Here is a 27,574-nt window from a genome sequence, read left to right as displayed (position 1 = left end):
CAGATGTGATCTCACCAGGTCTGAGTAGAGGGGCAGGACTACCTCACTAGACCTGCTGGCAGTGCTCCCACCTCATGCAGATCGGGATGATGTTGACCTTCTTTGTGAAGCTTATATGGTCTAGTATTGTGTGGCAGGTTTCACTAGAGTGAAATGAAATTTTGGAAGTCAAGTAGCTTGAATTAAATTTTGAAATGGCAAAATAAAGCTTCATTGAAGTGAGCGATGTGTGCACGTAAACTATGGGAGGGAAACTGGCAATCTGGGAATGAGGCAACTGCCTGCAGAGGCTTCAGTGACCAACAAAATCAACCTAAAGAGTAGGGTGTGTTTCTTGGGAAATCTCTTGGCCTGGGGATATGCTATGGGTTGGCACTGAGCAAGGGGCTTGGGTGTCTGACAAGCTACAAAGCTACCGAATAATATCCTGCAGTCTGCAGGAGGTCTCTGTATAAGCTCCATTTCTGTGTAACTATTTTCTTTTTAGAGTTTGATTACATATCTAAAATACTCCTGGCTACTAACTTTGCATAAAACCAGTAGTAAAGAGTCTTTGGGGGGAATCTTTGTGTTTTCTTTCTCCCTTGCTTCCAGTTAATCAGTTATGAGAATATGATGGGGAATTGTTCTGATTCTTTTTTTCCCACATGCTGGGTGATCAAGGACCTGAGTGCTCAAGACCCACTTTCCCCTTCCTTAAGCATCATTTTGTCTTCCACACAATTTGCAATATGTTTTTAAGGCCCTGCTGGAGCTCATAAAACGTTTATATCCGTGGTTACATGGTACATTTTGTAAGTGCTTGTACTCTGGTATTACTTTTTATCTGTAGCCACACAACATCCTTGTCTGTAGACTGAGAGACATGAATATGACTGATGGACCATTAGATGAACAAGGAATTGGCTGCATGGTTACACTCAAAGAGTTGTGGTCAATGGCTCAGAGTCCAAGTGGAGACCAGTGACAAGTAATGTTCCTCAGGGACTGGTGTCCTCAGGGACTGGTGTCCGTGCCCACAGTAGAGGGATTGGAACTAGATGTTCTTTAATGTCCCCTCAAATTCAAACCTTTTTATGATTCTGTGATATCTGAGGTGCTGTTTACATGAATTATGGACCTAGATGTTCTGCCTAAATCATGCATGAAAGCAAATTTTTCCTCTGCTTTCTTGTTCACCCAGCATTATACCTGTTAATGATTATTTGTTGTCTGAAGTTTATGTCTGGCCTTAGTTAATGCTCTTTTATTTCATGGTGGTCTTATTCCTTGTCTCAGACCTTCAATACTGTATCTGCAGTTGGAGGTTCATTTTGATCTGACAAAAATAAATAAATTAGTATCCGTAAACATTAGGGAATTGGAAAGAATGACTGCATTAGTTTCTCGTTCTTCAATATATTGCAGTCTTATTTGGATTCTAATTTGAAATATAATTGAAAAATTAAAAGGAAACCTTGTAACCTTCATAAAATCTCTCAGATGAGGAGCCTTGTCATCTAGCTTAAAAAACCCCATGAAATGTGTTACCTGTGGCCCCCAGTTCCTCTGTGGCTGCCTTTGCTGTGAAGAAGCTCTTCCTCATGCAGCATGTGGCCAAAAATCACTTCAGGTTCCCATCCACATGTTCCAGGAGGGTTCCAGTGGTTAAAAAGGTACTTAACTTTCTGATTGTGCTGAAGTTTAGATGCTCTGGTCAAATGGAATACTTTTCAGGCCATTATGTGGGTGCTGAAGGAAACACCATAACCTGAAGGAGAAGGTTTTTGCAGCCCATCTGCTTGATGCGTTGGGACAGCCCAAGGAAGCAGTTCAGTGGTAGGAGATCCCCCGTGGAAGGACCCATCTCATGTTAGCCTCTGGGATAGCAGGCTCACTGACTGGGACAGTTGGAGGTGGTGGCTGTGTCTGCTGGAGGTTATGTGCTGGATGGGAAGTTGCGGCCAAGATGTGGAGCTGTAGGAGGAGAGGAGCAGACTATATATATGGTATCAGGGGAGATGGAAAAGAGATTGAGGGTGTTTTCATAGAGACCTTGCAGAGATGAGTACCTGAATCTCCTGACTGTGCAAAATGGGGAAGCCAGAGCCTGTGAGCAATTGTGATATAAGTGGAGACTCCTGTGTTGAGGAACATTGGTGTCTTATGTCTTCTGTCAACAGATGTCCTTGCAAGATTGCTTGCTGTCTTGTCTTCAAAAAGGAGGTTGGGTGAGTTCTCTGTTGACTGGATAAATGCAAATTTGTGCCCAAGTTCAAAAAATTCCAAAATTTTAACTTGGAAGAACTGCAAACCAGTCACAGTTACTTCAGTCCCTGGGAAAATCATGGAGTGAATCCTTTTGGAATATGGTTCAAGGCAAATTGGTGATTTGGTAAGTTGCCTTGCTATGATGAAATGACTAGCTGTGTGAATGAGACAGCAGTGTGTCACTGGCCTCGGCATTATCAGAAATGTCTATACAATCTCCCACAAAATTCTTGTGTCCAAATTAGGACTTTACTCTCTGGATGGGCTAGCAACAAGATGGGTAAAAACCTAGTAGGATATTTAGGCTCAGAGTATAGCAGTTAATGGTTTGTGTTCTGCCTGAGTGCTGGTGGCAAGTGGAGTGCCCACATGGGTCTCTACCATTTAATGTGTTTTTCAGTGACTTGAAAAAGGCAACAGAATGCACTCTGGTTAAATTTGCAGATAATGCCATACTGGGTGGACTAGTAGATAGGCATGAAGACAGATCTAGATTGACCCTGATAAACAAGAGAAGTGGATTGACAGGAACCCAGTGAAATTTAGTAGGGCAAGTGCAAACTCCTGCATCTGGGAAGCAGTGTAACAATGTGGGCTGGGAACTGACTGACTGGCAGCAGCTCAGGGACATCCTAATGGACAGCAAGCTGAATATAAACCAGCAGTGTACCTTGGTAGCACAGAAGGCCAACAGCACGTAGCAACCATGAGATTGAGAGAAGGGATTATCCTCTATTCAGCACTCATTAGACATCATCTAGAATAATGCATCTTTTGAACCTTTTCCCTTTTCATCTTCCCTGATACTGTTCATGTTGTTTTGGACCCCACAGTACAGGAAGGATACTGATGAACTGACAGAGTTCACCAGCATGGTCAGGTATCTGGAACACTTGCCGTGGGAAAGGCTGAGGAAACTGGTCTTGGTCAGCCCAGTGAAGAGAGAAGAGAAGGCTTTGGAGGGAACCTGTTAGTGGCCTTCCAGTACCTACAAGGAGTTTATTCGGAAGATGGAGCCAGGCTTTTCTGAACATTGTGTTGGTTGGAGTATGAGAGGTATTTGGCATAAACTGAGAGACTCGGTATATAAGGAAAAGCTTTTCCATCATAAGGATAGTCAAGCAGTGAGCAGTTGCCCAGCAAGATTGTGTAGTCTCCATCCTTTAAAGTTTCAAAACTGACTGGATAAAGCCCTGAGCAATCTGATATGATGTCAGAGCTGACCCAGCTGTGAGCAGCTGGTTGGACTAGATCATCTCCAGAGATCCCTTTCAACCTCAAATATCCTGTGATCTTGCGTGTGTAGGAGGATGCAAGTATAGATGATGTACAGAATGAGCTCTGTGGAGATCATATACGGAATATGTCTTCACAGAGGATATAGAGCCCACAAAAGTGATTAACTATTGAGAAGTATAGATTTTTTTCATAAGGAATAGTTGGATTTCCATGAAGAGAAAGATAAAAAAAAAAACAACCCAATGTCACTGTATCTGCTTTTCTCTGCTTCCCTGGTTCTTCACAGATCTTATGGGCTTATTTTAGCCCAGAACCAGGATGGTCTAAAATGATGTCACCATATTCATGCACACAACCCTTGCCTGGTTTCATGTTGGATATATCTCTGTGAAAGATTTAATAAATTACTTCCATTTACATAATTTATGTAGTGAATAGAACATGAGAAGTGGAAAAAACAGCTTTCAAAATATCAATGTAGCTGTTTTGTTTGGAGACAACCCTTCAAATACCTGAATTATTACATATCCAATAAAGTGAAGACATGGAGTAAGAGTGATACATGTATTTTAGGTAAAAGCCATGCTGGTGTTTGACAGTTTGCAAATAATTTATAGAATAAATGTCCCCTACTGCAGTCTAAATGTATCTTTCAGCTATTTCCAACTGGGCAGCCTAGATGTAATCAAGAATAATTGAAGAGCTGATTTTGTGCTATGTTAACATAACTGTCTTCCTGAATATGTTATGATGCCTAACATGTTGGCTTTCTCCCTGGTCATATAATAAAAGTTGTTTGAATTGGATGTGAAAGAATGGTTAGTACTGTTTAGTCATTATCTGTCATAAGAATCTTAAATAGCTTAGAAAAAAATCCTTAATTATGTCCCAAAGACTGATGGTATTTCAGATCTTGCAGTGATGAAGGTTTTTTTGGTCTCGCCTCAGAATTACTTTCAGACAAAGAAGTACACTCTCAACCTAATCATGTCAGCATCAGAACACCTGCAAAAATAGATCAAAAGAAAAAGTGGAATTACTGAGATTTGTTTGCTATGAATAGCGCTAGTGTCAATGTGTGAAGCAATCATGTTGACTGTTCTGAAAATGCAACATATCCAGGGGAGCAAACACAAATGAAAACAGATTTGGGGACATATCAACTATTTCAAATAGCAATTTTGTCTGGGTTCATCCCCAGCCCTTTTGTTTGCTCCTTTCTGTGGAGTAGTGAGCGAAACACCTGTGGGGATATTCACATGCGCCTCAAGCTGGAGGATGACCATGAAAACTGCAAAACTGAGTAGTGCTATTCTTGTGTGGAAAATATTGAGTTTTGTTGTGACAGAAGCAAAAATCTTGACCACAGGAGCCTTAATGGTTGATCAACTTCCCTGGGTGCCTGGCCTAGAAACCAGCCACCTCAAAGTGATCAGCTCTCGTAAACTGTGCGCAGCAAACATCAAGGAGGGGACATGCTTTGTTTACAGAAGGACGTCAGTGTGGTGGGACAGGAAAGGCACCAAGCTTGTAACAGGGTTAGAGACTTCAAAGGCTGTTTCTACAACTCTCTCAATCTCCTTCCACATTTTTAATAGCAGTTTTGTGGTAGCTTGTGATAGTGTATTGATGGAAGTAAGCATGGTAAAATTTGTAAGAAGAGGTGATCCTCATTAAGGCTACCTAATACTGCTGGAGATGGCAAACAAACTAATTGGGTAAGAATGTGCTCATCTTCAGGCCTTCTTCGCTGCTATTCCTATGTAGCCATTTGATCTTCCTTAAGTAGAGAGATATTTATTCTGTTTCTTTGGCTCTGTAATTTTATTTGTTCTGCAAGAAGGCTTAACAAAAACCCCAAACTGAAAAAAACCCCAAACCACAGCAAAAAAAGTTGCTACTAAAGATTAGTTTTGATACTTTTACTCTGGACACAAAGGAAATGTTAACTCTGTCCTCCTTTCACACTGGTTTATATGTCCTGTGCTTATCAGCATTTGCTGGGATTTGCAGAGGAGAAACAGTTTGCTTTAGGACACAACACCTAAAGAGGAGTTCACTAAAATCTTTTGCTACATTTTTGATGATTTCATGGGTCTCAGCTCAAGTTAAGCCTTTGACATGAAGATAAAGATGTTGAAATACTTCTGCCACTACATATATTACTACTTACATTTTTTTTCTTTGTGCTTAGATGAACAGAACATGAGTAGGAGCTTCATTTAGCCCAGTTCAGTTAGAGAAAGTGTATGGACAATGGGTTTTGCAACCCATGTACTGTTGTCTGGTTATCAACATATTTATATTAAGAATACTTGTTAGTGAATTAAATTACTTAAATTTGCTGATATTTTTAAGATACTTACAAGATCCCTTTATGTCCCATGTCTGTCCCACCGTGCCCCAGTCTTTACGTGTGATTCATGATCATTAATTAGTAATAATTATGCTGAAATATGGTGTATAAGTTTTCAGTGTGTTATATTTAATTTTCTAGTCAGTTCTTGATAATTGTTGGACATTAGAACATGAGCTCAAGCCTCAGTATGAGCTGCTTCTGAAATTTTTTTCATGCACTCAAGATGCTGAGTTGTATTCTAGATGGTAATTCACTGTGCTCAGATCTCTTCAAGCCCTCATTGTTTTAGCTGAATTGAGCTTAAGGCAGGCAAAGGACATCAAACATTGCCTCTTCTGACTACTCTGTCTATGTTTCTGTTCTAGATTGTGTATATTTCTCCGGATTGAGTAATCCTCGGTGACGGCACGTCTGTACCTGTGTCACTTTCATATTTCTGAGTGTGCTAATTGCAACCTGCTCATGTTCACTCTTCTTCACATGTCCCAAACACCTCTGTTTCCCCTTCTAGAAAACAGGAGACACAAAGCTTTGTTATTTGCTGTTGCAGTTACTACCAAGTGATACCAAGAGAAGACAGGCCAAGGGAAGTTCAGACAAAGCAGTCCTGACAAACCTTGATCCTGAAGCCTTGAAAACTCAATGCAAAGCCTGTGGCTTCTTCCTGGCAGTGGCAATACTGGTTGCAGGGTTGCAAGAACTGAAAGGGCATCTTAAGGAGTATGCAATAGAGCATGCTTTATTTTATTTTATTTTATTTTATTTTATTTTATTTTATTTTATTTTATTTTATTTTATTTTATTTTATTTTATTTTATTTTATTTTATTTTATTTTATTTTATTTTATTTTATTTTACTTATTTTCAGCTATCACAGAGTCATTTCAGAGCATGCAGAGAGCTACTGCTTGATTTGAGCTACTTTTTGACATTTGGCCTTAGTTACTAACTTGTAATAAAAAGGTTTCTCCTGTGTGGGTTTTTACTCTCTGCTTACAGTCACAATTTTAGATTGATTGGGCTATGATGGTAGCTACAGTGACATTTAATGTTCTTTACAGGCCATTCTTATTGTAATAAACAAGCAAAATTGTAATGATTGTTTTCATGTATCCATTAAATTAAGAAGTTGGTGGTATAGAAGTAACTGCCTTCTGGATAGAAAGTATCTTTTATGTTGAAGCCTCAGCATATAGTATTGCAAAATAACAAAGAGATTTTTATGTTTTGGCTCCAGATAAATCTCAGTTTGCTGAAAGTAGGTGAGGGCTCTTTAGTTCCAGTTTTGCTGTTTGCTGCCGAAGCAGTGAAGCATTCAGAAAAAGACAATTTCAATTTGATTAAATGCCTAAAAAGTTATCTGGTTGATAAAAAAAAAATAAAAAAAGAAAAAAAAAAGAAAGAAAAAGGATGTTGCATAAGCTTTTAATATTTAATTTCTATACTCCAAGTATCCGGAAGAACATTTAGTTCCTGTTTTGAAAGATGAATGCTGTATGTGTACTGAAGGCTCATTTGCAGTCACGGAGCTTGTTTGCTTCTCTAGTATGTACGTGCAGGGAAGAGTAGAAAGGGTTGAGTGGGCAGTTGGCAGTCATTCATTGTCAGTGATTGCTAGTCATTCATAAAAAAACTGCAGAGCTGAGAGGTGGAGCCAGCAGCAGCAGCCGCCTTTCAGGCCCTTGCAGAGGACGTGTTTGTGCAATCACAAGTGATTTGAGAAGCTGCTCAAATAGGGCATGATGAATATAATGAGAAGATGTGTGCTAAATGCATCTAATTAAAAAGAGATTCTTAGAATAAAGTAAAATGTTTCAATTCTTTTCTTCTAAAGCCCACAACAGTGAACATGGAGATTTAATGGTTCTATGTTCAGGTAAACGCAATAAATCACTTTCTAAGAGTGGCCTCTAGTTTATGATACCATCTGGAATATGTCTTTTGCCTTTAAAGCAAGCAGTTTTAGGAAATTAATGGGTCTTGATCCATAAATAAAAGGGAAATTTTGAGGTGAGTAGGAAATATATTCTTGTACTGCATATTTTTAATACATAAATGACAGCAAAAGTTTAATTTGAAGAGGAGAGCGTGTCAGGAGCAGCAAACCATCCTTTGTGTTCCCACTCTAAAAATTGCTGCATCTATATTTTCCCCTCATTGCAATGACTGCCAATCTAATAGATGGTCTCAACAAAATTTTATTTCATTTTTGTATACAAAATGGGGAAGTTACAGCAGCTTGAAAGACTTCCATTTTTAATTTATAAATCTGACATTCAAAACTGAATGTGAATAAATGCTATTGTATTAGCTGTTCCATTTATTCTATTTAGCCCGTGTAGTTCCCTGCTTCTCAGAAAGTTGCAAACCTGTCGCTTCAGGCTGATCTATGACTGACTGGCACATAGTCTTTAAGTCTGGGTTTATGTCCAGGCTGTCATTACATTTGAGTTTAAAGAATTCACTTGAAAATGGAAGGTGCTTGGTTTTTAAGTTGGGGCTTAGGATCCAAAACTACAAAACACTATCCTCTTACCAAACCAAAAATGTCCCCTGAGAAGTGGCATAATCAGTCTTGACTTTCCTGTGTTTGACCTGTTTGCAGATGGACTCCTGGGTCCAGTACTACTCTAAGCATGGTCTGGACAAATATAATGCTGGCCTAGAAGATTTCATTTTAAATGAAGGTCTGGAGCACTGTCTGTGTATGGTTTAGAAGGCACCTGAGACTCAATGTGCTTGTTCCTTATCAGATGGCAGAATTTCAAAGCGATTCCAGTCGCTCTCTAACAAATTGCTAATTAAATTGTACACTGTAGGCCCTTTGAAGAAGAGCTTTTTCAGAAGCTCTGATTAAAATATATATAAGCCAAACATCACTATGGCAATATTCCAGTGAAAGTGCATGTATGCTTTATACCCTTTTGAGGAGGTTTCATGGTGCAGTTCAGGCAGCTCAAACTATGGCAGTCATTGCTTTCAGTAGGAGTGAGTGCATACCCTTCGGGGCTCTGATTTCCCTTTGTTCTCGAGAGATTCTCGGTGCTTTCACTAGTATTAACAAATGTAATATATGTACATCAAAGAAAAATACACAATTAAAAAAAGAAAGCATATTCTGTGTGACCTGCTGAGAGACTAGTGTATGTGAGGTCGGCCTGGAGGTGTGACTCTCCCAGGTGTGTTAGTCTTGCTCATGGAGCTGGACTGGCAGAATCTCATGTGCCAATAAATGCACCTTCCAGCAGTAGACTGGTTTCCTCTCTTGAGATGGAGAAGTTATCAAGTTATCAGGTGCTCAAGTCCAGCAGCATACAAGGGGTTTAAAGCCTTTCTTATCCATACATTCGTATGCAGTTAATTCACTGTATGCAAGTGAAGTGATTTACAGGTGCCTAGAAAACATCTAAGTTTATAAGTTACGAGGGTGTTGAATGAGTGTACTTGGTTCGTTGCAGTTTGAAAAATGAAGTGCTGTACAAACACAATTTTTAAAACCATCTCTCTTCCTTTTTAAGATACATTTCACAACAGAGAGAAGAAATCAAAGGTGAATTTGCTTTTCACCTGCATGATATTTTATCTTTTGTAAGTTTCAAGTAATGTAAAGTCTGTTTATTTTAAGGCCATTCAGCTGGGAAATTTTTGGAGGCTGGCTTGAAGTCCTTGTCTATTACTGGAGAGCAGCTGATATTAGAGACGAATGCTACATAGCTGTTTATATACAGCTCTAAACATATAGGGGAATATGATGCCTTAAAAGCAAATTCAAACCCATGCAGACTACTCCCACTTTAGTAATTCAGCACCCAGCTGTTAGAGATACCTTTTTAGATTTCTATCTCTTTTACTGCAACAGTCAGAAAGTAGAAAAGCAGCAGCAGCAGCATATTCATCAAAGTGCTTTCTGCTGACCTACTGCTGATGAGTACATATATTGCAATGCACTGGGTTGCTTTTAATTTCTTTCTGCAGTCAGCACTGCAGGTTTTGGTGTTCTGAAATAGGTAACATTTTACAATGTTGGGGATTTTTTTAAGGGATTCATCCTTTTAAATAAAAGCCAGTCCATCAGTGAAATGCATCTCACAGCTGTAGTCAGATTGGTAGTTTCTATTTTTAACTTGGCAACTTCCCCATGTAACAGGCTACAGCTTTCAGTGACATTTCAAATATAGCTAATATCCTCTCAAGGTTTTGGGGCCCCCCTCTTATTCTACATCCCCCAAACAACAGCAGTGGATGCTTGTGGAGAATAAGGGGAAAGGGCTAAAAAAAGTTGTCAGCTCATGTGTTCTCCCTGTATACCCTTGTCTACTATCTTTTATTAGAGCCAAAATATAGGATTGAATGGACCATTTGCCCAACCTAGGAAAGTATTTTTTGTGCTCATGTGTAATTTCTTAGACTCCAGTGTTAATAACTGTATACAGAAATAGTTTAGTTGATAAGAAAAATTGTAATCCCGTATTTGATTCTTTGTCTTTAAACATTTTAAAAACCAAAAACCACACAACTACCTCTGTGACAGAAGTGCCATGGCTGTTCCAAGGATGAGTGACATACCTGTGGAAACATTTCCCCGTGTTTTTACTTTGCTGGCAATATACATTCTAGCCAAGACCTCTCTCAGTGCTGTTTTTTACACAAATTTCTTCTACTTACTACTCTGGTTTTCTGCTTGCTTCTGCGTGAAGGTGGGAAAATGCGAAAGAGCCAGTAGTACTGGCTAACTGACTAGTTGCCCTCCAGGCAGCTAAAATAGAATGCATCAGACTACACATAAACACCTGCAACATCACTGGCTTCTTGTAGGGTAGTTGGTTATGAAAAAAAAAACACCAACTGGTTAATTGAAAGGAATAGGAACCTCTGTATATAGACTCCCTATGGCTCAGTCTAAATTAAATGTAGAAAACAAATGAGATATTCCTAGATGTGTCTTTTTTCTTCTGAAAAAAACACAGGGTGACTGATGTGGATGACTAAAGTCATGGTAGTCAAGTCTCCTCCCTATGTAAGGAAAAACATTGCGAGATACAGCAGTGAAGTTTATTTCCTAAGCTAAGTAACTTATCTTTTTAGGTGTGTTCTGCCATTTCTTGGAGCCTAGATACAAGGACAAAAGTCTGAACATCATTGTTTAAAAACTTAAAAACTCAGGTAGACTACCTACTGAAATCTCTCATGTGCCTGATGAGACTTCATCAACCCACTCAAAAATCTCCCTTTAAGCTTGAAAACTTTCAAAAATCATTCCCAAAGGACCTGTTTCTGTGTGAAGACTGTATGTGTTTATGCACGTTTCTCCTTGTAGATCTGTCTTGTATGGCTGTAATGGAGACTTCCAGGATAAGTGTATCTGGATGCTTTCAGGAGAACCATGAGGAAACCCTCCACAGTAAGGGCTATTTTCTTCGCTTATTCTGTTGGAAGTTCCACAGAGTCTGGTTCAGGAGCCTTTATTCTTGGAAAGCTGACCCTTTCTTCTTGTGTTGCAGTAGAGTAGGTAGAGTTTAAAACAACTAATATCTCCTTGTGTGGTTTTATGAAGAGTATCGGAGCCCATTGCAGTAAAATAGCTAGCTGCCTGTTTTTGATTTGGAGAGTCTTCATCTGGTTGATCCTGGAAGTTACTGCAGAATTGTCTTTAGCAGAACTGCAGATGGGAAGGAATTTTTGACACAGGGACAAGGGAGCGCCTGAATTTGCTGGCTGAGAGCAGCACTGTGTATGCCATGACAATGTTTCCTGGTCTGCTTCTATCACCCAGCCCTTTCTGGCAGTTCAGAGGATGGAAATGGTGGATGTTACCCTCCTTGAGATTCAGAAATTAGAGGCTCACCTCATATGCAACCTAAAAGCACCTTTTGCATTTTGAGTTTGTATGAACTAATGTCAGACAGGCCAAATCCTGCATCCTTTTGAAGTTCTTTCTGTTTATATTTACTATTTAATATAATCTGACAAGCATAGAGCTTAGCCTTTCAGCAGTGTGTGGGTTTTGGGAAACCTGTATCTGCTTTTCTGCAAATGTACGGAGCTGGAGTGATAGCCAGGCTTTCTTCATAGTGTGAGTGACACCAGCATAAGCCACAGTCCTGTCAGATGATGGAGGGAAAGATGATAATACTGTCTGATCCGAGAGAACTTTGATAAATATCAAGTACAAAAATGTCTATTCAGTTCATGTACTCTAAGTACGTGCTGAAGACTGAGCTTTTTGAAGAAGGTATTGCAGTCTCGATAGTTCTTCACTACAGAGGAAAAAAATTAATAACCAAAAAACCAAATACTGATTTAGATGCAGGAAAAAAATGTATTTGCTGCATTATGAAGAATAATTTTGAATGCCCAGGGAAAATGGAAAAAGGATGAAAAGGAAAGGGAGTAGGAAGAATGAAGGCATGTATTGTGTGAATGGAAGTGTGCATGCTTTCTAACTCCTTGAACCTCAGGGTACATAGAATTAGGCAATTTTCTTGGAAAGTACAAATCTAACAAGCTGTGAAAAGTCTGCAAAAGCAATGTTCAATTCAGTGTCATGATTAGAATTGGCTACTTTTTAATTCTAAACTGGGTGGAAGAGAAAAGGTGTAATCAGAATAAATGCATTTTTTATAAATTTTTTTTTTAAAATTTATAGCTCAAATATTTTCAAGTTTTGAAGAAAATAATCTGTGCTTTAGATTCCTGGCTGCCTAAATTGTGTATAAAAATGGGCTCTCATGCTTCTGAAAATCCTGTTTCATAATCCTTCTATATACTGGGAGTAAAGTTAATGTGCATGAATTTATCATCTAAAAACTGAAACTGAGTCAGTGGGTTCCCCAAACAATGGGTTCACCTATATGTGAAGGCTCTGTGCATCTGTGGATGAAATATTTTGTTTGATAAATCATTTATTGTCATCATATGATTTGTGGTCTCAGGCCTGCTGCTACTGCTGCTGTGCTAGGTGTTTTACTAAGAGTTAGACTGTTCCTGAAGAATTTTAAATGTAAGCCCTGGGTTTAAATCCTGCATTACCAGAGGTTCAGAGGTTTCCTTATGGCAATGGTGTGATCTGTTGGCACAACTCCGTTTGATGTGAACAGGTTTAAAAAAACCCATCCACCTTTCCCCCCCTAGTTTTAGCCTTCCTGATAACCAGAAACCATCCTTTTCATCCTTTTTTTTTTTTTTTTTTTTTTTTTTCCCAGTTGATTGCTTAGGTGTAATATTACAAAGCTTCATCCAGTTTGGTTGAGATGGGGAGGGAAGGGATCGGCAGTTTTCTCTGGGATGTCTGTGGGACTGCTGCTCTTCTGGCTGGACTGCTGTGAGGTATCTGGAAATCCCAGACAAATAACTGCTATGTGTTAACAATCAGCCAGATGCCCACTTAGAGTGCAGGGATGTTTCACACTTGCTGTGAAGTCAGTGCAGACTGTGCAGCAGAGTACACACATGAGCAGTGTACGTGTGCAATGAACTTCGCACACCTGCTCTGGCCATCTGAGGAACTTAGATTCAGTGGTCTTATTTCTCATGTTGTTTGAGGTGTGCATCCATATTTCTGCATGGGATTTTACAGATAGAGAAGTTAAGCCATTGCTGCTCCACAGGAAGATGAGGAGGGGAAAACCTCTGCTATAGTTGTAGCTAATAATATCTCATAATATATGAGATATATATAGAACCAAATAATATCTCACTGTCATCACTGAGACCAAAAATGTGGAAGTAATAAAACACAGGACTTTTTGAATTTATAATCAGTGATGCTGCTTCAGTGCACTGAAAAAATGAAACTTCTGTGTAAAAATCCAGTGTAGCTTTGATCCCAGCCCCTAGGACAAAACATCATTTTATTTATGTGTGTGTGTTTATATATATATATATATATATATATATATATTTGTATAAAATACAGTGCATATCATACATATAAAATAATAAAAAAATAATAATAAAGGGTAGTTAATGTCTCTTTGCTCCCTGTGATTTTTGGTTTAATGAGTTAAATGAAAGTAAAGTGACTGCAGTATCTTCTTTTTGACATCTCTTCAATTTTTGAGATATCAGTCACCAATTCATAAAACAAAACTCTCAGAAGAAGGCCCATATTCTAGAGCCTTTTCTTTCTAGTCGCTTGTACACAAAATGAACCTGAGTATACTGAGATGTAAAACCAAAAACTGGGATAAATTTAGAACAGTTGAGACTACCCTAGAGTTCTGATAAAATATGGAACCAGGCAATCTAAGACATTCTCCCTGAACAGCCGGTTACTGACTCAGAATTCAGTATCTTGTTAGCCTATTTCTAAAACAAGCTTTTTGTTCCAGGCTCTTTCATGGGACAATAAGAGCATCTGCCATCCAGACAGATTTCTGAATGCATCTCTTCTAAATGCACCAAAATATGGTATTATGAACAATGGTGGTTTTTTCCTGCTCTTAAATTATTAAGTTTGTCCATGGAGTCTATGCCCAAATCACTTCTTCTCCTGTCACATTTATCTTCATCTTGTTGTCTGTATGGTGAAAGAGGTGGTGGGAGAGATCTGTTTTTTAATTCTTCTACATAATAAACGTTTAAATTTTTTTCCTGATTGAAGGTAAATTTTTGGAGTAGCAAGACCTCATGAAAAAACACTCCTCACTTTATCCTGCATACCATTTTAGTCTAGTTTTTTCTTTCCGAGTTTGAGAGTATCCCCATTTCTATACCTTGTAGCTTTTTTCTTTTATTTGACGTTTTTCCAGGACAGATTTATTCAGTATTCAATTATTAGCACAAGGAAAGGTAGAATATTAAGTCACTAGTACAAGCAACAACAAATGAAGGAAGAATAAAGTCTCAGAAAGGACAAATAATACTGAATTAACACTGCACAGTTAAGGTTGGTGGGAATCAGGCTTCTGCATCTCACTGGAATCCAATTCTTATTGGAATATCAACTGCTCTTTTTTCCATGGTCTGGCAGCCATTTGCATCACTCATGCTTCAATCCCCCATGCTTCAGTTTATGTTCTTTTTGCTTATGGTTATGATGCTCAAGAGCTGTCCGAAGGCCTCTTTATCTAAAGCCTCGTACGTTGCATCAGCTGGTGGGAAATGGGATGATGACCCAGGCACACAACAGGAGCGCATTGCCAGCAATACCCATATGGCTCTCATGCCCTCCAGGAGCTGGAGTCAGTAGATGCTCTGAGGTGGAGGAGTCCAAGGCACTGCAAGGGCTGCTGATCCACCAGAGCAAAACAGATGTGGATGGAGAAGATCACATTCATCCAGAATGACTGGAAAAATGTCTTCAATTGCTCTTAGCTCTTTCTAGTTTTCTTCCCTGTTCATTTTGACTTGTATTTGTTTCTTTTTCACACAGGCTAGGGTAGAGAGCATAGTTTGGATTTCTCTTGCTGCTCATGGTAACATTTCTCTGGAGCACAGACTAGGCCATGCTTTGGTGAGGGCTCCTGGCCATGCCTTAGTGGAGGGTAACTTGCAAATTCGTTTGTGGTAGCTAATGAACTCCTTGAGTCTGGCTTCTGTGGGAGACTGGTGTGTGAAGGTCTTGGCTGTGGCGCTGGGAGATGGGAAGACCAGTGAAGCATCTCTGAACTGTAGGTTTGCATTTTCTTTTGTCTATAGATAGCCATACCCATGAGAAGTTTGCATGTGTCCAGCCAGCAGATGCCAGGCTAGCTTTGATCTCCCTTTTCTGGAATAAGAGTTCAGAGTAAGATGGATGAGGGAATCTGTCACATTTGGACATGGTGGACCCTAGAGAACCAACAGGGGACCCCACTGGACACAGAGGCTGTGTCTGAGATGCACTAATCCACTTATGGCATTATAGAAGGGCTTGTGTGTGATGCGATTGTTGGTGGCCATCTTAGGCATAGCAATCTTGAAATAATTCAGTTTTCAATTCTTGGGAAAGTAAGGAGTGGAGTCTTTGGACTCCTGGAGAGGCAGAATATGGCCTATTCAGGAGACTGGTCAACAGAGTCCCTGAGAGGCAAAGGAGTCGAGGAAGGCTGTACATTCTTCAAAAAGAAAATCTTAGAGGTGCAAGAGCAGGCTGTCTCCACGTACCAAAAGACAGATGGGAAGTAAGAAGAGCTTTAGCTGGGGATTGGGAAGAAAAGAGAGAGTGTATGACCTCTGGAAGAAGAGACAGCCAACTCAGGATGATTACAAGGATGTCATGAGGTTATGCAGCTAGACAATTAGAAGGGCCAAAGCCCAAGCAGAACTTAATCTATCTGTACCATAAAATACAGTAAAAAAGTTTCTATAAATAAATCAGCAACAAAAGGAACCCCACAGATATACTCCAGCCTTTACTGGAAGCGGGGGGAGACACAGTGACAAAGGATGAGGAAAAGGCTGAGGCACTTAATGCCTCAGTTTTTAATAGCAAGATCAGTTGTTCTCCAGGTACTTAGCCCCCTGAGATTGAAGACAGGGATGGGGAGCAGAATAATGCTCCCATAATCCAAGAAGAAATTATTAGTGAGCTTCTACACTACTTAGTCTATGGGCCCTGATGGGATCCACCTGAGGGTACTGAGGGAGCTGGAAAAAGTGCTCACTGGGCTACTTTCCATTATTTGCTAGCAGTTCTGGATAAGCAGAGAGGCCCCAGCTGACTGAAAGATGGCAAATGTGACATCTATCTACAGGAAGGGTTGAAAGGAGGATTTGTGGAAATACAGGCCTGTCAGTGACCTCGGTGCCAGAGAAGGTCATGGAGCAGATCATCCTGAGTGCTATCACACAGAATATGCAGGAAAACCAAGGCATCAGGCCCAGACTACGAGTTAAGAAAGGCATGTCCTTCTATGATCAAGAGATGTGCTTAGTGGATGAGAGAAAGGCTGTGAATGTAGTGCACCTGTACTTTAGTAAACAGCCTTTGATACTTTCCCCCCCAGGATTCTCGTGGATAAACTGGCTACTCGTGGCTTGGATAGGTACACTCTTTGCTGGGTAAAAACTGGCTGGATGGCTGGGCCTAGAGAGTGGTGGTGAATAGAGTTACATCCAGATGGTGGCTGGTCACTAATGTGGTTCCGCAGGGATCAGTGTTGGGACCAGCCCTGTTTAATGTCTTTATTGATGGGTGAGGGAATTGAGTGCGCCTTCAGCGGGTTTGTGGACACCACCAAATTGGATGAGAGTACTCATCAGCTGGAGGGAAGGAAGGCTCTGCAGAAGGATCTGGACGGGCTGGATTGATGGGCTGGGGATGACGGTGAGAGGTTCAATAAGGCCAAGTGCCAGGGCCTGCACTTGAGGCACAACAATCCCATGCAATGCTAAAGGTTGGGGGAAGAGTGTCTGGACAGGTGCCCAGCAAAAAAGGACCTACGGCGCTGGTCAACAGCTGGCTGGACATGAGCCAGCAGTGTGCCAAGCAGGTTGCCAAGAAGGCTAATGGCATCCTGGCTAGCAAAAATAATGTGGCCAGCAGGACCAGGGAAGTGACTGTCCCTATGTACTTGGCACTGCTGAAGCCGCATGTTGAATCCTGTTGCCATTTTGGGCTCCTCACTACAAGAAAGACATTGAGATGCTGGAGTGTGTCCAGCAAAGGGCAATGAAGCTGGTGAAGAGTCTGGAGCACAAGTCCTGTGAGGAGTAGCTGAAGGAGCTGAGGGTGTTCAGGTTGGAGGAAAGGCTCAGGGGAGACCTTATCTCTCTCGGTGATCCTTAGGGTCTTTTCCAAACTAAACAATTTGATCATTCTGTGATTTTTCTGTACCAAGTAGATATATCTGTTTATTTACAGCATATCAAAAAGCCTGAAGAAAGATCTTACTGCAAACCTTCCATGTTATTTGGCAAATGCAGAGTCTCTGTAATTGTGAGGAACCTAGACAGGAGAATGGAAAGCTGCTTACAAGCTTTCTGGAGAGCTTCATCTGGTGTTGAGGATGAAGAACCATAATTCTGAGAAGGCCCTTCTGTGGATTTCCCAACAGGGGTTTACCATTTTGCATCCTTGATCTGATATATGTAATCTACAATGTGATGTAGGGCAGTGGCAGATCTCAGATGCTTTCTGTAGTATTTATTTCATAAAGCTATAAACTTGGAAATTTCTGCAGAAAGGAGCAGACCATACAGTGTAGTTTCTTTGGGGATGCCTTAAGAAATTAAAAGCTGGCTTCTCATTTACATCCTTCATGAACTGCAAAGCTCCCTTTTTAAGGAGCTCGATTGTCTTTTACAGCAGACTCTTGGGAAACTCTGTGAGCATTGCTTACTATGGAAGCGCTTCTGTACCTCCTATATTCTGAAAACAGTTTATTTCCTGGAATAATATTTTGATCATATGACTCAGTGAAAAGATAGTTTATCTTGATTATTTTCAACAAAAATAAGTCATGCCACATGCTTCTCCAGGGCCCAGTTATCTGATTAGAAGTTTGTCATGCTGAAAGAAAATCAAATAGGAAGAATAGTAACATTATGCTCTGGTCTAAAAGAAGAGTTACTGGCTTATAAGCAATTTATTTTTCTCTTGTTTTTTCAGCTTGGATACCTGTGGAATTAGTGACCCTTCTAGACATGATTTCAAAACCACTTCAAGGGAGAAAACTGCTTTCAGTTGGTCAGACAGTTCTGTCTTAAAACAATGGTGATATGTTAAAATGTATTGTTACTGCAGTTTAAATTATTTTTCTTTTTAGTACTTTGAAACTGTGCTACAGATGATGGTCATAATAACTTGCTTTTCAAATGTGTGCAAGTTGTTCATCTTCATGAAGCAGATCATTAAGACCGGGGAACAGCAACACTGAATAACTATACAAAAAATCCCCATCCATCAGTTAGAGTAGTTAGGGAGGCATGAATGAGAGAAAATATTTCACATGGAATACTTATGCTATTCTGAATATTTTTAAATCTTAGTATGCTAACACCCAAAACTGCATTTTGGTTAGTATTTAAAGTGTAGGAATTTGCTGATTTAGAAGATCAATGAAATAAAAAGATAAGCTGCAGTGAAGTGACAGGCTTGGAACAGTCTGCCAACACTTGTTCGCAGGAAAGGAAAACAACTTAAAATACAAATTTTACCAAAAGAAATAGTTAACACCAGAAAGTTGTGAATTTCTTTCTTTCTTTCTTTTTTTTTTTTTTTTAATGTAGGAGTATTCAAATGAAGTCTTGCAGTATTTGAGCTGTGATTTGTAGATGACTTCTAAATCTTTTAATTTCAGTAGCAACCATGTTTTTGCTTTGTATGTTCAGACAGAACACATTTGAATTCTTAACTGGAAAGCATTTTGAAATGAAATGTACCTCAAGTCTAGGAGTGGACTTACTGCCCGTCAGGTCTGTTACTGAGAAGGTTTTAGAGTTGATGGAAGAGAGATAGCCTTCATTTACCATAGGGATCTGCATACAGTAAGGACCTAAACAGAAGGAGAACATTTGTTTGGAGTTATCTGGGCTTGAAGCTGTGTTGTTCTTCTATGCCTTCTATGTCATGTTGTTCTTCTGTAATTTTCTTTCTTTGTGCTTATAAGGCACTTATGGCATTTTACTTAGATTTAAAAATAGAAATAGTGATAGCAATTTGTGGTGGTGTTTTTTATTATTTTTGGGAGAAACAGGTTGCTTAGTTCATAGGTGTGGGTCATGTACAACAGATAAGCAGGTATGCTGTGTAAACCTACTCTTGAATATTTCTTTAAGGTTTATTTTGAAAAAATTTGGGTTTTTCAGTGACACAAATCTGTTTGTAAATATCACCTGATGTTCAGGGATTAGTTTTTTTCAACCAAAGGAGACAGGAGTGCCCACAAGCCAAACTGTTTCCGAAGTCAGGCAGAAAAAATAATTAAGTTTGGATATGATGCCTTAGACCACATTTTGGTTTTACATTTCTGTACCTATAGTCCTCAGTGAAGTAAAGTGTCTGGGCAGATATATCTGGCTGGACTTACCATGGTCAGGAGTACATGTCCACAGTGTACCAGCTCCCCTCAAAAAGGCCATGTTGGAAAAATCATACAGTAACAGAGCTCAAGCTTAGAGGAAGGCTGTGTACTCCCACTATATATATGCTGGTCAGGAAGGCTATTCAAGAAGATTCCGTAGTGAATCTTTCCTGCAGGAGAAGTGCTGCCTTCAGTGAATGAACAGAGGCAGCTTGTCTTGATGGAGTGACTTGTAGTACAGGAAAATTCTCAAAAATGTCACTTCACTACTTCTCCAGCAGACGAATGATAACCTCTTCGGAATTTCCAGGGCAGTAAAGGAGATGAGAAGGTGTTCTGTGTATTTGATACTGTCTGCATCTGATAATGTTTCCTAGGATCACAATATTTTCTTTCTGTTATCTAAGAAAGCCAAGACATCTGTCTAGCTAGGTAGTAGAATGGGAGAGAATGCTTCAGCAATTGTTCTGCTTCTTAGTGCCTAGGGAATTTTTTTAGGTCGCCTTTATCACCATCTTTCTGTCATGTCTTGATGTAATTTGATATTTTTAAATTGTTTTTTTAGCTTGAACCTTGCGATTTCGGAGAGATATTTCAGTGAGTTTGCCATGTTGTGATAGAAACCAGGAGAGATGTTTCTTAAAGATAAAAAATCCAGTTAATTTTTTTAGTCCACTACAAATAGAAAAAATGAGTTAAACATATGATTGTCACCTGTTGTCTTCAGTGGTGAGAGTTAATGCTGTTCTGGGTGCCCTAACGAGTCATTTCAACCCATAAGAGGAAACAAGTTTTTTTCAAATTTGACCATTATTCCATTGTTTTTTCATGCTAGGAACAGTTAAAGGGAGACTTGAAATGTCACTGTAATGTATTTTTTTGTTATATAATTGAAATGTGCTTAATTATGAACTGTTTTAACATCATTTTTTTGTAGCAGAATTTACACAGCATGTAATTTTATCCATGTACTGCATTATCTATATTCTAACTACTCACCCAGTTAAGAAAAGTGGGAAAGAATACTGAGTCAATTAAATGAGCAAATTGACCATTCTGAGGGCCTATTTCACAATCTCTTTTACATCAAAACTACAGATATTAATCTGATGGAGAATTTCTTTGGTTCTGAAAAAAATGACAGCCTGTTACACATCTGTGCTGGAGATGTACACTGTTTCATCAAAATACTGTTGCAGTCAACCAACAGAATATTCCAGTCCTCTGGGGACAAAAGAGCTAAGAAATGTTCAAAAATATCTTTATCAGCCACAATTATCTCTTTGGACTGCAAGATAACTATTACTTGACTTGAGAGTTTTCAGTATTTAATGGAGAGATCAGTTCAAAAGTGTTAAACCACTTTACCACCACCCTGTGGTAAAGAAAACAATCACTGTTTAAAAAAAAAAAATCTGTAGAATATTAGCATTTTTATTGCATTAAAAACATTATGGGATATTTTAGCAGCTTGTGACCAGTATCACAGAAGCAACTCACTGACTAACAGTGTTCTGGGTAAGTAAGCACACAATTTTGTATCTCAGTGTTAAATGCACATGTAACTTTAAAATACAGTGTTAGTTTAGACCTCTGCCTCCATGTTACCAGCATTTAAAACAAAAAAGCTAATTAGTAATTCTAATTTACTTACAGCTGTGTTAATTGGATTCAATCCCAAAAAATAAGTGATTTATTATCTATCATGAGTATAAAGCATGGGAAGGACAAATAATCATTTAAACAATTATGTCTATTTTTACTCCATTAGTTTGGTAACTTGATATGCCTTTTATGAGCCTCCACAGTAAACAGTAGGTGGGTGAGAAATTAATTTCCTAAAATTCTGTATTTTCTCATGATGGTAATAGGAAGTCAATATTTTACAGAGGCAAAGTAGATCTGTCACAGATAAGTGTTTACTGTTGCATGGAAGATGTTAAATGTAATTCCAAAGTGGCAGTATAAATAGTTATTATAAATATATTTATTAATCTAAACTTCAGAAAAGTCAGACAGGAAAGATCAAGTCTGTAATAGGCTGTCACTTTGAATCACATAATAAAATAAAGCAGAATTAAAAATGTATCAGTAAAATAAAACAATGAAACTAAATATGCCTATTAATATATAAATAGTGTTTTGGAAACAAGATCTGAATCTGTGTTTTAAATTGTAAGTAAACCCCAACATTCATATAGGAAGGAGAAATGCTCTGTAATGAAGTGATCATTTAATAAATTTCATTAGTTATTAAATCAAATTTAGTGCTTTCAAAGTATTTCCTATTAATGTGTTCCACATACTTGTACAGTACAAGCATAGGATTAATGCTGTAGCAAGAGAGCGGACCTGGAAAAGAAGTAAGATGAAGGAGATGTCTGCTATATAAGGCTTGCAAATGTCAGTAATTTTGCTTTCAACATGTCTTTGCAATATATTCTTCTGCATTTCTGTGTTTTTATTTAGAAATCTCTTAAAATCATTGTACAAGCAGAAAAGCTTTAGCTACGTTTAGTTCAGCTTGCTTTACTGAATTGGAGTATTCACTCCAACAACCAAACACGCCATGAAACATATCTTGAGAATTAAACCTGCATCATTGCTGCATCCATTTTAGCAAAGGATGGTAATTAAGTTGTTCAGAATGGCTGAAAGGCAAGAATCAAAATATTGCTTGACTACCTCTGGAGGGTGAATGATTACATTGCACTACATATTGCGATTTAAAGTGAGAGGTTGCTGTTTTCCTTTCATTATGGAATTTTTTTATTTGAGTTTGGGAGGTTTGGGTCTGGCATATCTCAGATTTTTCCTACTTTGGTAAACCTGGATTGATTCTCATCTTCCAGCTGCAAGAAATCTGGTGAGACTCCTGTCAGCATTTGCCAGTGCAAAGTAGAAGAAAGGGATAGACTAAGTATCGACAATCCTTTCCTTTTTTTCTTTAGTGCTGTTTGCTAGCATAGGCTGTAATTTAATGTGTATGTGAGTGTGCCATTCACATCTTTGATTTGGAAACCTGGTCTTCTGGAATTGAGGAGAAGCAATTGTTTTGTCATTCTTTTCTTTAAAGTGATGTATCTCAATAGGAGTTGCTAGAATTAACTCTGCAGCTGCTTGTAGACCTCTGACCAGATGAGGAAATATGCAGGAATGGTGTCCAGGATGCATGGGGCTGGCTGAGTAGAGAACAGTGTCCTCTTAAGGGATTACAGAGTGAGAAGTTCCACCATCCATTTTTTTTTTTCTTTTAGAGAGGTAAACTACATAATCAAATGAAGCCAAGATCTCAAACAGCAGATTTTAATGATACCCGAGAGAGTGTCTCTAAGGCATAGGTAATCATAAGGTACTCTAAGGCATAAGTAATCAAGAAGGAAGATTTTTCTTCATTTTACCTTGTTATACTCTGATCCTGTAAACTTTCTATTTTCATTGTTGCTTCTTCTCTAGATGATAAACCCTGCTACAAAGAATGGAGTAGTTTCTGTTAGTTCAGAACTTTGTATAGCCTTAAGCCAAAGCTAATACCAATCATACATTGTTAAAAAGTATACCTTTTGAGCTGTTAAACTTAATTAAAATATTTTGTTTGAGACTGTCAGGATTTGGAATAAATGCTTTAAGAATTTCTGGGGCTTGCCTATTAAAATTTCAAGAATGTTTTAAAAATATAAGTTTTTAAGCCTGAGGTATTTACTTCATTCTTTTCCTTATGCATGTCAGAGTGGTATACTGTATTATTTGATAATACCATACCATGTAAATATTCAGAAAAAGTATTTAAAATTACATGATTAAAATTTAATCAGAAAGCATTATTTCTTTTAAGTCATTGGCATAGCTTTTTGCAAGAAGTGGAGAGTGTTTTAGCGGCTAAAACAGCAACCTACCCTAAGCAATTAGATCATGCTGCATTCAACATCAGATTAGCAGTAGTATGGCTACCATACATGTTCTAAAATGTGCAGTACATGGAATCTGATTTCATGTTCTGCCTGCTTTTCTCTGCTGTAGTCTTCCAGCAAAGCGAGCAGCAACACTGTAGAAGGGAGGAAGAAAATTCCCATGGACAGTGTCTTTGCATAGAGTACTCTCCCATTTTCTGAGATGGTACCAGGCTGTTCTTCATTCATTAATTGTCCAGCCATACACAATGAATTATTTTTATTCCTGTGGACTGTAGCACCCTTATCAATAAAATGGAGATAATTCCACTTTTTATTTAAATTTAAATAAATCATATTGAGGTCTGTCTGCTGAAATAAGAGCCATTTGCAGTAGCTTCCTTCCTTCCTTCCTTCCTTCCTTCCTTCCTTCCTTCCTTCCTTCCTTCCTTCCTTCCTTCCTTCCTTCCTTCCTTCCTTCCTTCCTTCCTTCCTTCCTTCCTTCCTTCCTTCCTTCCTTCCTTCCTTCCTCCCTCCCTCCCTCCCTCCCTCTCTCCCTTCCTTTCCTTTCTTATTTCTCAGTATGGTGAATTATCTTTTATTATCTTATAGGATGTGGTCTGAGTCTTTGTCTTTCTATTGAGCATCTTGATAAATCTTGAAAGGACTAATTTAAACTCTTTACAACTGCTGAAATTTTAATAAGATTACTTGGTCTGATAACATACTTCTCTCTCCCATTAGAGTATATGTTTCAGGTAAATTTAATTGCCTCTTTAAACTATGTGTGTCTTCAGAAATGGTCTTAAAATAATTTGGATTTATTTTGCACTACCATAAGTCAAAGGATTTTTTTTTAAGCCTTAAGCATAGCATGTGGCAACACAAATTACAAGCCTTAGTAGCCTGTTTTTTTTATGTAGGCAATTTCAAACCAAATCTTGGGTTGATTCTGATGGCAGAAGATTGTAGTTAGAGCTGGATTTTTTTTTTTTGGTTGCCTTCAAGTTAAAAATTTGATAAAGATGCTGAATGTAAAAACTATTTTCAATGAAGTGATAATGGCAAAATAGAAAAGCAGTAAAAGACATTTTTTTTCCTGGACCACTTTCCCACCATCCTGCCTGTGTGAAGTGAGGGCTTGCCAGCCTTCCAGCATGGTGTGGGCTGTGCAGCGCTGAGGACTGTTTCTCTCCCTGGTTGGTAACCGCATGGTGTATGGCGCATGTGTTTTTTGAGGACAGCTGTCTGTCTCAGATATTAAAGAATGAAAAAGCCTTCAAATGAATACAGCAAGTCAGACTAAATGCCTATTAACTTTATGTCGTCTGAAGTTCATTAAGTTTCCATCACTGGAGATAATCAAGAACTGGATTGGACATGGTCCCAGGCAACCTGCTGTAGCAGACTGTGCTTGAGGAGGATGGGCTTAGATGAGGGACCTCAAGCAGTCCTTCTGAAGCTCAAGGATGCCCATGATTCTATAAAATTAAATTCAACAGAAAAATTGCATACAAACTGGGGCATATCTCTCTGGGTTAGATTTCCTAGGTCTCTGTCTTCTTAAATGAGGAATTCATCATGATATTGTCAGAATAATTTTTTTTATTTTTATTTTGATTCAGTTTGTGTTCTTATATCATCGGGATATCAATATTTTAAATGTTCTAGTGCTGTGCAGATATTTTGACATGCTCATAATTTTAGTGCTTCAGTGTCACGCATGCAGAATGCTTTGTTTCTTGGGAACTTCCAGTAGTGTTTCTTACAGCCCTGTTAAACACTTTGAATTCACATAATTCTTGATCAGTTTACTCAGTCATCTTCACATTTAGCTAGGGGTTCACAGACTGCTTTACTGTTGACTGGATGTCATAGTCAACAGTGGCAAAAGTGAAAGATACCACCGTTAGCGGTGGCGTTGACAGGAAGTAATATTGTTGGCACGGGAAGTGATTTTCTCTGTGTCGGGCTGCTTTCCAGTCTGAAGTCATTAATGATATTTGTACACAGAATGGCAACTCTAATGGCCTTTTCTTAGGGTCTGCATTATGGTAAGTCTTATTTCTGTAATTCCAGTCCTGCTACCAGACCTCCTGACTGGCAGGACTTGGACCGTAGTACAAAGGTAAGTTTTGGCTTCAAATGTTAGAGTTTTTTAAGATAAATGCTTTAATAATGCAAACCATTTTTACTTTCATTATTACTGTCATAGATTTTATTATATGAATCAAGCATTTTTTAGGGAGACCTTCACTGCCCTTAGAAGCTTTCATCTTTTTGAAGTTATAGCAAATAAAGCATTTACCATTTCTGGAACCACATGTATAGATAGATCTCTGTTTCTGCTTCTAGTATAACATGACAGGCAATGCAAGAAAAAGTCAGCATCTGAAAACCATTAAATCTGCAGGTGGTTTGGAGTGAGATTCTTCTCATCTACATTTTCTTGTCAGTGCTGTTGAAAAGTACTTTCATTTATACTGAGAAAAGTATTAAATTGAATGGTAATCCATCTGTTTGTATCCATTTTTTTCTCTATGATTCTATCCTCTTTTCTCGCTATTAACTGTTGAGAGACTGCAGGAGGATAGTTCCTTGTTTTTGGAAAACACAATTATTTCAGAATAACTTAATCACTAACCATAGGGCTTTAAGAAACTTCTGGATATTAGGATTGATTGCTGCTATGTTTTTGTAGCATCTTAGCTTGCATCTTTTTTGCATCTTTATCTCTCTATCTCAAGAGGAGAATCGGACTTAAAATATCATTAGATGTAGGGAACCTCCACCAGTTGACTATTCAGAGTCGAGTCTTTGATTAGAGGTACCCAGCTTATTTCTTCAAGCTGAACAAACTAAGTTATAGCAGAAACCTAGCAATTAGCTAAATTTATGTTTTATTAGAACACACTCAGAGAATCTAAAATAACTGTTTAACTAGGGGAAACTCAAGTCTTCTAGGTGAATCTCATTATTTGAACCTCTTGAAAAGGAAGAATTGGTCCAGCTTTAGAGTTTCCCTGAGCCATGCAAACTCCATGCGGTTTTCTGTGGTCTCCAGAGCAGTGCTCTTCCAGTCTGTCAGTGGTTTGCCTTGAAAGTCTCCCTGGCAGGTTTTCAAATTTAGGCTTCTTCAGTGCCCTCCGTTTTTGACGGATTGCTGAAGAGCTGTGAGGAGCAAAGCAGTCTCTTGTCTGGCCCCAGGGAAGTAAACAGGGCAATGCAATGGGCTGGCCTTCCTCTTTTTCTTCACTTGCTTCCTTTCTGGGTTGAACATATATAAAGTAGGTACATGATAAACTGAAAACAAACTAAATAATTCTACCATCTGTTACAAGCCATGAAAACAGAAGTAGGATAAAATATGAATTTATAATAGCTTTTAAAATACCGTGCAATTTGGAGAGAAAGCAGGTGAATGTTTATGTAACATAGCTTGCCATGGGAAAACCAAGTAATGCATTTTTTACGTGTTAATGATTTAACAGCTTCTTAAATAGAATCGGAGAAATTTATCCAGATACCATTTCAAAGAGTCACTGTCAGCACAGAGCCGGGTAGGGCTCTGTAGGTGACTTCCTTCCTCAAATAGGTGGACAAACAACTTAAGTAATTTGCAGCATATAGGTATTGCTGGCCTCTTTTCTTTCATAAATTAGTGGGTTTAATTAATCTGTTTGTTTCTGGTTGAATTGCTTCTCTTTTGGCTGACTTCACCCCCTGTAGGAACCATTCTGTCCAGTGGTGCAGAAAACTGTATCTGTGACAAGAAGCTTGATGAATCCCAAACAGGCATAATTTATACAGAGGATTTGTTCTTGTATTATACAGGATATGCAAATGAAGTGGCCATGGGACAAAGATTTTTGTAGCAAGACTTAGTACAG

The 27,574-nt window shown here is 38.7% G+C and overlaps 1 protein-coding gene across 50 annotated transcripts in view; it reads left to right on the top strand.

Moving 5' to 3' along the window:
• The window catches only part of RIMS1 (regulating synaptic membrane exocytosis 1), a 319,154-nt gene that overhangs the window by 51,574 nt on the left and 240,006 nt on the right, over positions 1–27,574 (top strand). The gene's annotated exons all lie outside the window — the stretch shown is intronic.

The sequence above is a fragment of the Empidonax traillii genome, unplaced genomic scaffold, assembly GCF_003031625.1.
Source record: "Empidonax traillii isolate 1590-97213 ecotype Southwest subspecies unplaced genomic scaffold, ASM303162v1 scaffold139:size1643147, whole genome shotgun sequence".
NCBI classification, from domain to species: domain Eukaryota; kingdom Metazoa; phylum Chordata; class Aves; order Passeriformes; family Tyrannidae; genus Empidonax; species Empidonax traillii.
Note: the sequence above shows the minus strand (reverse complement) of the source record. Positions and strands in the feature narration are given on the sequence as shown.